The following is a 7,460-nucleotide window of genomic DNA, read 5'->3' as shown; positions in this document are numbered from 1 at the left end:
AAGCAAGCACATGCTGAATAACAGATCTGTTCTTTATATTGTTTGCCTAACTGTGGAGTAGGCAAAACATACACTAGAGGAAGGATATCTGCCAGTGAACATATGAAGTTACAGTTTGGTTCTACAGCTCTGTGCGATGTACTTGAAAATGCACAAGCTCCATACTAATTATTCCTTAAACAAACATTTAATATAATTTCAAACTTCACTTTATCATACTAATAAGCTACAAGCTGCTGCCCTTGGACCTCAAGCTTAGAGCCCCTGGCAATTTCCTTTCTATTTAACACATCATGTCGTCTTCGGATAAGATTTATGTAGCGTGACATTATTGTTAATAATTTGGTCTTCATATAAGAAAATGAAAAATGGGAGCTAAAAAAAATTAGGACTCAGGTGAGTACAAGGGGTTTAATAAAACACAGGAAGATGCATCAAAGTGACTTTTGAACACTGAATTTTCATCCTAAGCATTTTGGATTCTTTTTATTTCCTCTCAATAGAGGCAATGTCAAAAGAAAATTAGCAGACCTTAGAATGGGGTAGAGACATATTTTTAGTTATGCTTTATTCTGACATTATAGGGCTAAATTTGTCAGTGCTCTGCTGCTCCTTGGATACACTATTTTTTGCATTCAGAATAATTTTTTCACCAGTTATAAGCATCATCTGTAAGCTTATAGAGGTGATTTGAAACAATTTCAAACTAAAAGAAAAGACAAGAGAAAAACCAAGAAAATTAGATACATGCTCCTGGTCCAAAAATAGTAGGTCAGCCTAGCTTTTTCCCATCCTTTTTGCAGTTCTTCTCCTTCCTATCATTGAAGTTATTTATATGGCTCCCAACAGCATATGATCTTAGTGCTCCATAGTCATCAATGTATTTATCCTGACAACTCCTCATGAAGCAGGGAACTACCATTTTCCCAAATTCCGTAACACTACATATTCAGATCTACAAAAGGTCATGGGCACCTGAGTTGGGACTAAGGTAGAATTTAGTCACCTGTGCCAGAGTAAGAGCCGTGATGCCCTGTACTCCATTTCCAAGGTGCCTGAAAGGCTATAGGAAATCAAGGTTTTGCTATTGAAGTTCTTTAAGTTAACTACAGTTTTGCTAGTACATATGCATAGAAGTAGCCCTGTCTTGTTAGGCTGTATCTCTCAGTCTATATCATGCCTCAGCACTTAAGCAGTCTGTTCTGGTAGGTATGCTCTGACTATTCCCAATGTAGATTCAAAGCTTTGAGTTCAGCACAAAATGCAGCAGAAATAGCTACTTTAATCACAAAATATAAACCAGGGTCTTTAGTTCAGAAATTAGAGGACTCTCCTGATATGGGAGGCCCTGGGTTCTGCCCTCCACCTTTGGGACTGCTTAGGCATTTTACATTAATGAATTATATTAAATAAAATATGCAAAGAGTCTCTGATCAAGGTTTTGTTCTTGTTCTGGTCCATTAGATATTTAATGCTCTAAAGTAAAGAAGAACACCAGGAACAGGAGGGTGGATGGGTGGGGACAGGTTGAGTACATATCTTGTCTCAGAACAGCCCCAGCAAGAACATTCGTTGAAACAGATGTTGATAAAAATAACTTCAGGAAGACAAATTGAACCTAGTCCTTTTAAATTATGGGCAAGTGTTCTTACACCTGAGCTACTGCATAAAAAGAAGGTGCAGGGAGTTGTTTGCAACTGGTCTTGAAAGAATGGATTGATCCCTTTGTTTTCTAAAGCAAGGACATAGGTGCCAGCTCCAGGGCAAATAACTTGGAAGAAGGCACTGCAGCGAGGGGCAGGATTTCAGACATACCCCTGTCCTTAGCATTTTCTATTGGCTAGTTTATGCATTTCCCCATTCAGTTTACTGCTGCAACAGTCAGCATAGCAATGGCTAAGTACCCCTTGCAGAGCCAATCTTAAGCAATTTAGGGAGACAGCACTGCACCACACTTTTTGGAATCTATCATGTTTTACTGATGAGAATGACTGACAAAAATGTGAACTTCAAATCAACTAATGGATCAGAAGGATTAGAGCAGGATACTGGAAGTTGTTTGTTTGAGAACCCATTGCTATGGGAACCTAATCCAAAACCCATGTCACACCAATGGGTGTCTTCCCTTGTTGTCACAACACTTTAGATCAGACCCTGAGGCTTTTGTATGCATTGGTTTGTCCGTCCTTAGGGTAAAAACAGACATCACCTTTAAGGAGGTTCCGATTTGTCCCAGTCAAAGCTTGAGACAAAAGAGTGGCACAGCCTTTTATGCATGTAGCTTATCCTTGGAATTAATGGTCAGACGAGCAGCAAGTGTCCTGGGAAAAAAATATCAGCACATTTTATCTTGCATGCTTCACAGGTACTTAAAGAATGGGAACACACATCTTTAAGATCCCAAGACAAACAGCTTTTTCCCTTTCTCTGTTTTTACTTTCAATGGCCATGAACAGGCATTTCATTCACCTCCAGTGGCAAACTTTCCCTACCACTAGAAGTGACTCTGGGAGAGAAAGCTGTACAGGCATTCAGCCTGCAACTGGCTCCTCTCCCCTGCTCCTCATACCTTCCCAAGACCAGGTGATCCAGGTCTGGGGAAAGCAGGGAACACAGCTCAGCAAACTCCCCTGCCTCTAAGACTGGGGACCCTGATCTAAGGAGTGGACAGGGAGCTGCTTCTGCTCTCCCCCCAGTGGACTGGGAGGGGCAGGATCAGCTGCTTCTGTGCCATCTCCAGCTACTGTCTGGGGAAGGCGTGGGAGTCTCTCTGCCACTTGCCTTCTCATGGGACCAGGAGGCAGTGAGCAGCAGCTGCTCCCCATGCCCTCCCCAAACTGGGGTGACCCTGGTATCAGAAGGGGTGGAGAACATTTTCCCATCGCTCAACTCAACAATTGCTTTCAAGAAACAATGGTCACAAACTGACGTGGAGCAGATTTAGGCTAGACATCAGGAAAAACTTCTTCACGGTAAGGGTGGCCAAAACTTGGAAAGGGCTTCCAAGGGTGGGAGTGCTCTCTCCTTCCTTGGGGTTCTTTAAGAGAAGGGTGGATAGGCATCTGGCTGGGGTCATCTGACTCCATCACTCCTTCCTGCCAAGGCAGGGGGTCGGACTCGATCTGTTGAGGTCCCTTCCGACCCTAGCATCCATGAATCTGTGAACTCCTCCTGTTCCCTGGGAGGAATCAGGCAGCAGTTTGTTCTCCAGGAAACAACGTCTACCAGATTTGAGATGGGTTATCTTTTCTCCAGGAATGAAAACTTTTGTTCAAGCAGGATTTTTATTAATGCCTGTGTTAACAGTCATGGTTTCTACCAAGACAGCTACTATTCCCCCAGTAGAAATGTAACATCTGCACATGGTCAGTATTATAGAACCTATTGTATAGGACTGTTTATAGTGAAAACACTCACATGATTACAATCAAGAATTAGAATTAATTACTTTGCTTGAGTGAGGGATTTGTGAGTGGAAGAACTTGTGAACTTCTGGAAGCCAAAAATAGAGGCTATACACTGTAAAATCTCAACATTCTTCCCTGTTCTTCAAAACAGTATTCCATATATCTTGCTGAAAGCAGAAACACAGGACAAACACATTAATTTATTTATAAAAAAACAGAAAGAAAAATCTGCCTTGTAAGCAGTGCCTGTCTCAATATTGTCTGTGAAGTGGGATGTATAACTTTGATAAAAGAGAAAAATTATTGCACATAGAATATCCAAAAGTTGATTACAATCTTAACTGGGTTCTGCTAAATGCATTTTTGCAGAGGATTCATGCATATGGGACTTCAGCCCAGAGGCTGAAATAACAGATTGCCTTTTGCAGAGTTTACAGATCATAAGAACCACACTGTTGACATGTCTCCAAAATGACCTTTTGATGGGAAGAGTAAAAAAAAATGCTATAGATGCTTAATGAATATGTACTGCACACACAATTATGATTACTAGAGGAACTGGACTCGGCAGGAATATATTAGCAGATAAAGTTAATTATTTATGAAAGAACAACAGGATAAATTTGCATGCAGATGTTATATAAGGAAAGCAATGGTGCTGAATGTATGCGATACCTTAAGTGATCACGTTTACTTTAAACATACAGAAATTATGAACAAGGTGACTTTTTAGTACAGATGGACTTCAGGCATTCAGTCACTAACAATACAAGTATAAATAATAAATACTTGACATAAGCTGTAATTTTCATATCAGCTCTCTGATGAGAATATAATTAAAAATTGGGTTGCCAATTTATGGCCTTTTATGAATTAGTCCATAAGTAAGACAAATATTATTTACATTGAAATAACAAAAGTGTTCAATTTTTCTTTAGAAAAATCCCCCTTTTTCATAATTCCATAATCAGAAAGGGTAGTAAACCACATTTTATTGGTAGGTCAGAGACAAAAAAAGTGTTCCTTCACCTACAGAATACCATAAAAAGAATGAAAAAAAGCATGTGAGTGGGAGTTGTTCTGATTTTAAAAAGTACTTATAATTAAGATTATTTCTTTAAGCATAGTGATGATGCCTTGTCATCTTTTTCATGCTACATAGCTCTTACAAATTCTTCTTTTATGGTCTTTAAAGTGAAGTTTCTGTGGCAGTCCCTGAAAGATCATTGGAATCCAGCCAACTTCAGGATTCATACACAGTAAGGCACAGAAGTTAAAGACATAAAAGAGGTTTTTTATTCCTGACCCCCTGAAGTGGTTAGCTCCTTCCAGGACACTATCCTCACTCACAAATCTAAAGTAAACTAAATTATGACCTCTTTCATGTTTCACATGGCTCTGATACCTTTTTAATTCAGGCAGAATTTATTCTTCTCCAAGGGTCCTCCCCCATAATGCAAATACTCATTGCCAAAGTCTTCTTAGGGAGACCCAGGTGCCAGCCCCCCACCCTCATGATCAGCTAATGCACAGCCTTTCAAGCTGAACAGGTATTTTCCTCCTCCTCTCATAAATTTCAGTATGACAGATTGTTTGTAGGTATGTCAGGTTGTAGCTTAACCTTCATTTTGAATGTAACCTTCAGCTTAATTTACAGCATCCACTTTGCAGCAGATGCTTAACATCTAATGGACAAGATATATCCAAGTAACTAGCAGACAAAGCAATAGCCAACACATGCCATTTAATGATTCTTCCCTACTGGAACAACTAACTTGTAACTTAGAAAGATTTCCAACTCAGAAAGCTGAGCATTGCCCACCTCAAGAGATCAAAATCATGAGCAAGACCCCATGACATTTCCTTTGCTTTAAATATAAGGGAGAATATTTTGCATTATTTGTCTTTTCATTTGAGAATGTCCTGTGCCCAGCCCAGTGTGAATGCACAAGTACTCTTGCCCCCTGTCCCCCATGTAGTCAGAAAGGCCCCATCTACACCTGATTAACCAGTTAATCATGCCTTAAGTGTCACCCGGCTCACATTCAATTAATTAATGGAGTGATTAAAAGACGAATAAGCTACAAAGTTATTTCACAAACTGTATAATAACTTTGTAGCTGCTTCCTATCATGCTACTACTTGAATGTGTGACTAGAGGCCCCTGTGATTAGAGCTCCCAGCTTGGGGGGCAGGGGGCAAGTGCACCCCCAAGCCTGGTAGCTCCCAGCTCACAGGGCTTCCAGCCCTGGGGGAGGGCTCCCAAGCACCCTTGCAGCATCAGTTGTGGTCTCCCTGCTTCAGGGACCTCTGGGAGTCTCCTGTGGCTGGAAGCCTGGGTCAGCTGATGGGACTCCCGGCTGTGTGATGATAAGGCCAGATGAGATCTGATTCACAACCCCATAACAGAGCACACAAATAGCACACAAACAGAGTGTGCCGGCGTTTGCGCCAGCGTTCGCGCAGGCGGGCAAGCAGGAAGGGCCAGGAGGCGGTCTTCAGCAAGGGTAAGGCAAAGGCACCACACAATAAATACATAAAAATGGTGTCAACGTGGAGTGCTGCTAGGGCCCCTGCCCAGCTGGCGCTGCCTACCCGGGGATTCTCTGAGGTCTGCACCCAGATGGAGCCCACGGTGGGGCTGGCATCACCCTCACCCTGGCCTGCAGGGGATGCCCGGCAGGACCTGGGGGGCAGGAAAGGGGGGCCCCCACACCTGTCCTGCAGGTGCCCGTCTTAGGGCCTTGGAGGTGCAGGTGAGGGAGCTCCAGGAGGAGGTTAGCAGGATGCGGGGGATCGGAGAAGCGGGGGATGAAATTGATAGTTATTTCCTTTCCCTGCAGGGCCAGGCACCAAAGGGAGAAGCACCCCGGGAGGTGCCCTCCTCAGTGACCTGGCAGAAGGTTCCCTCCAAAGCCAGGGCAGCTCACCGCAGTGCCCTACCAGTTCCCCTGGTCTAGCTGGAGAACAGGTATAAGGACCTGATGTCATTGGAGGAGGAAGGAGAGGAGGGTAACCCTGGAGAGGAGGCCGCTCCATGCACGGAGCAGGCTGAAGGAGGCAGGTTGACCTGGAAGAAGAGACGTTGAGTGCTTGTCATAGGCGACTCCATTCTGAGAGGTACAGAGGGTCCCATCTGTCACCAGGATCCCTTGACACATGAGGTGTCCTGCCTACCCGGAGCAAGAATTCAGGATGTGATGGAGAGGATCCCAGCCATTATTCGGATTACTATCCCATGGTATTAATTCACGTGGGCATGAATGATGCAGCCAGCAGAAGCCTGGATTGCCTGATGAAGGACTACCAAGCTCTGGGAGGCAAGCTGAAGGAGACAAGGGCACAGGTGGTCTTTTTTATCCTTCCAGTGAAAGGATGGGGACAATGACATGAGAACTACATCAGAGAGGTCAACTTGCGGCTGCAGAAATGATGTCTCGAGGCAGGCTTCGGATTCCTTAATTACGACCCATACTTCCAGATGAGAGGCATGCTCAGGTGGGATGGGCTTCATCTCTCCCCTAAAGGTAAGCATGCGTTCTCTTTCAGGTTAGCTGATCTCTTCCAGCAGGCTTTAAACTAGGTTCGTTGGGGGAAGGGGAGGATGATGTTGGAGGGAGCATCAGAACACCAAACCATGAGTCATCCACAAGTACAGCCCAGCCAAGACTGACAATGAGCACACGAAATACCCAGGTAAGTGACAGGGGCCAAATAGTCCTGGGGTTAGGGAGGCGGGGCATTCACCTTCAGGCCTTAAATGCCTATATACCAATGCTTGTAGTATGGGGAACAAGCAGGAGGAACCTGCCCTCCTGATAGCTAACGCAAACCCAGACATAGTGGGGCTCACTGAAACATGGTGGGATCCAACGCATGACTGGGCAGCAAATATCAAGGGCTATAGGCTGTACAGGAGGGATAGAATAGGGAGGAAAGGTGGAGGCTTGGTGCCGTACGTCCAAGAGCAATTCACATCCTCAATGAGCAGTACTGGGTCACAGGAGGGGCAGACTGAAGTGCTCTGGGTCAGATTACAACGGGGTCGGGGGA

This window comes from Gavialis gangeticus, unplaced genomic scaffold, assembly GCF_001723915.1.
Source record: "Gavialis gangeticus isolate Ggan-Ray unplaced genomic scaffold, GavGan_comp1, whole genome shotgun sequence".
NCBI lineage: Eukaryota > Metazoa > Chordata > Crocodylia > Gavialidae > Gavialis > Gavialis gangeticus.
The sequence above is the reverse complement of the archived record's forward strand: the minus strand, read 5'-3'. Positions refer to the sequence as shown.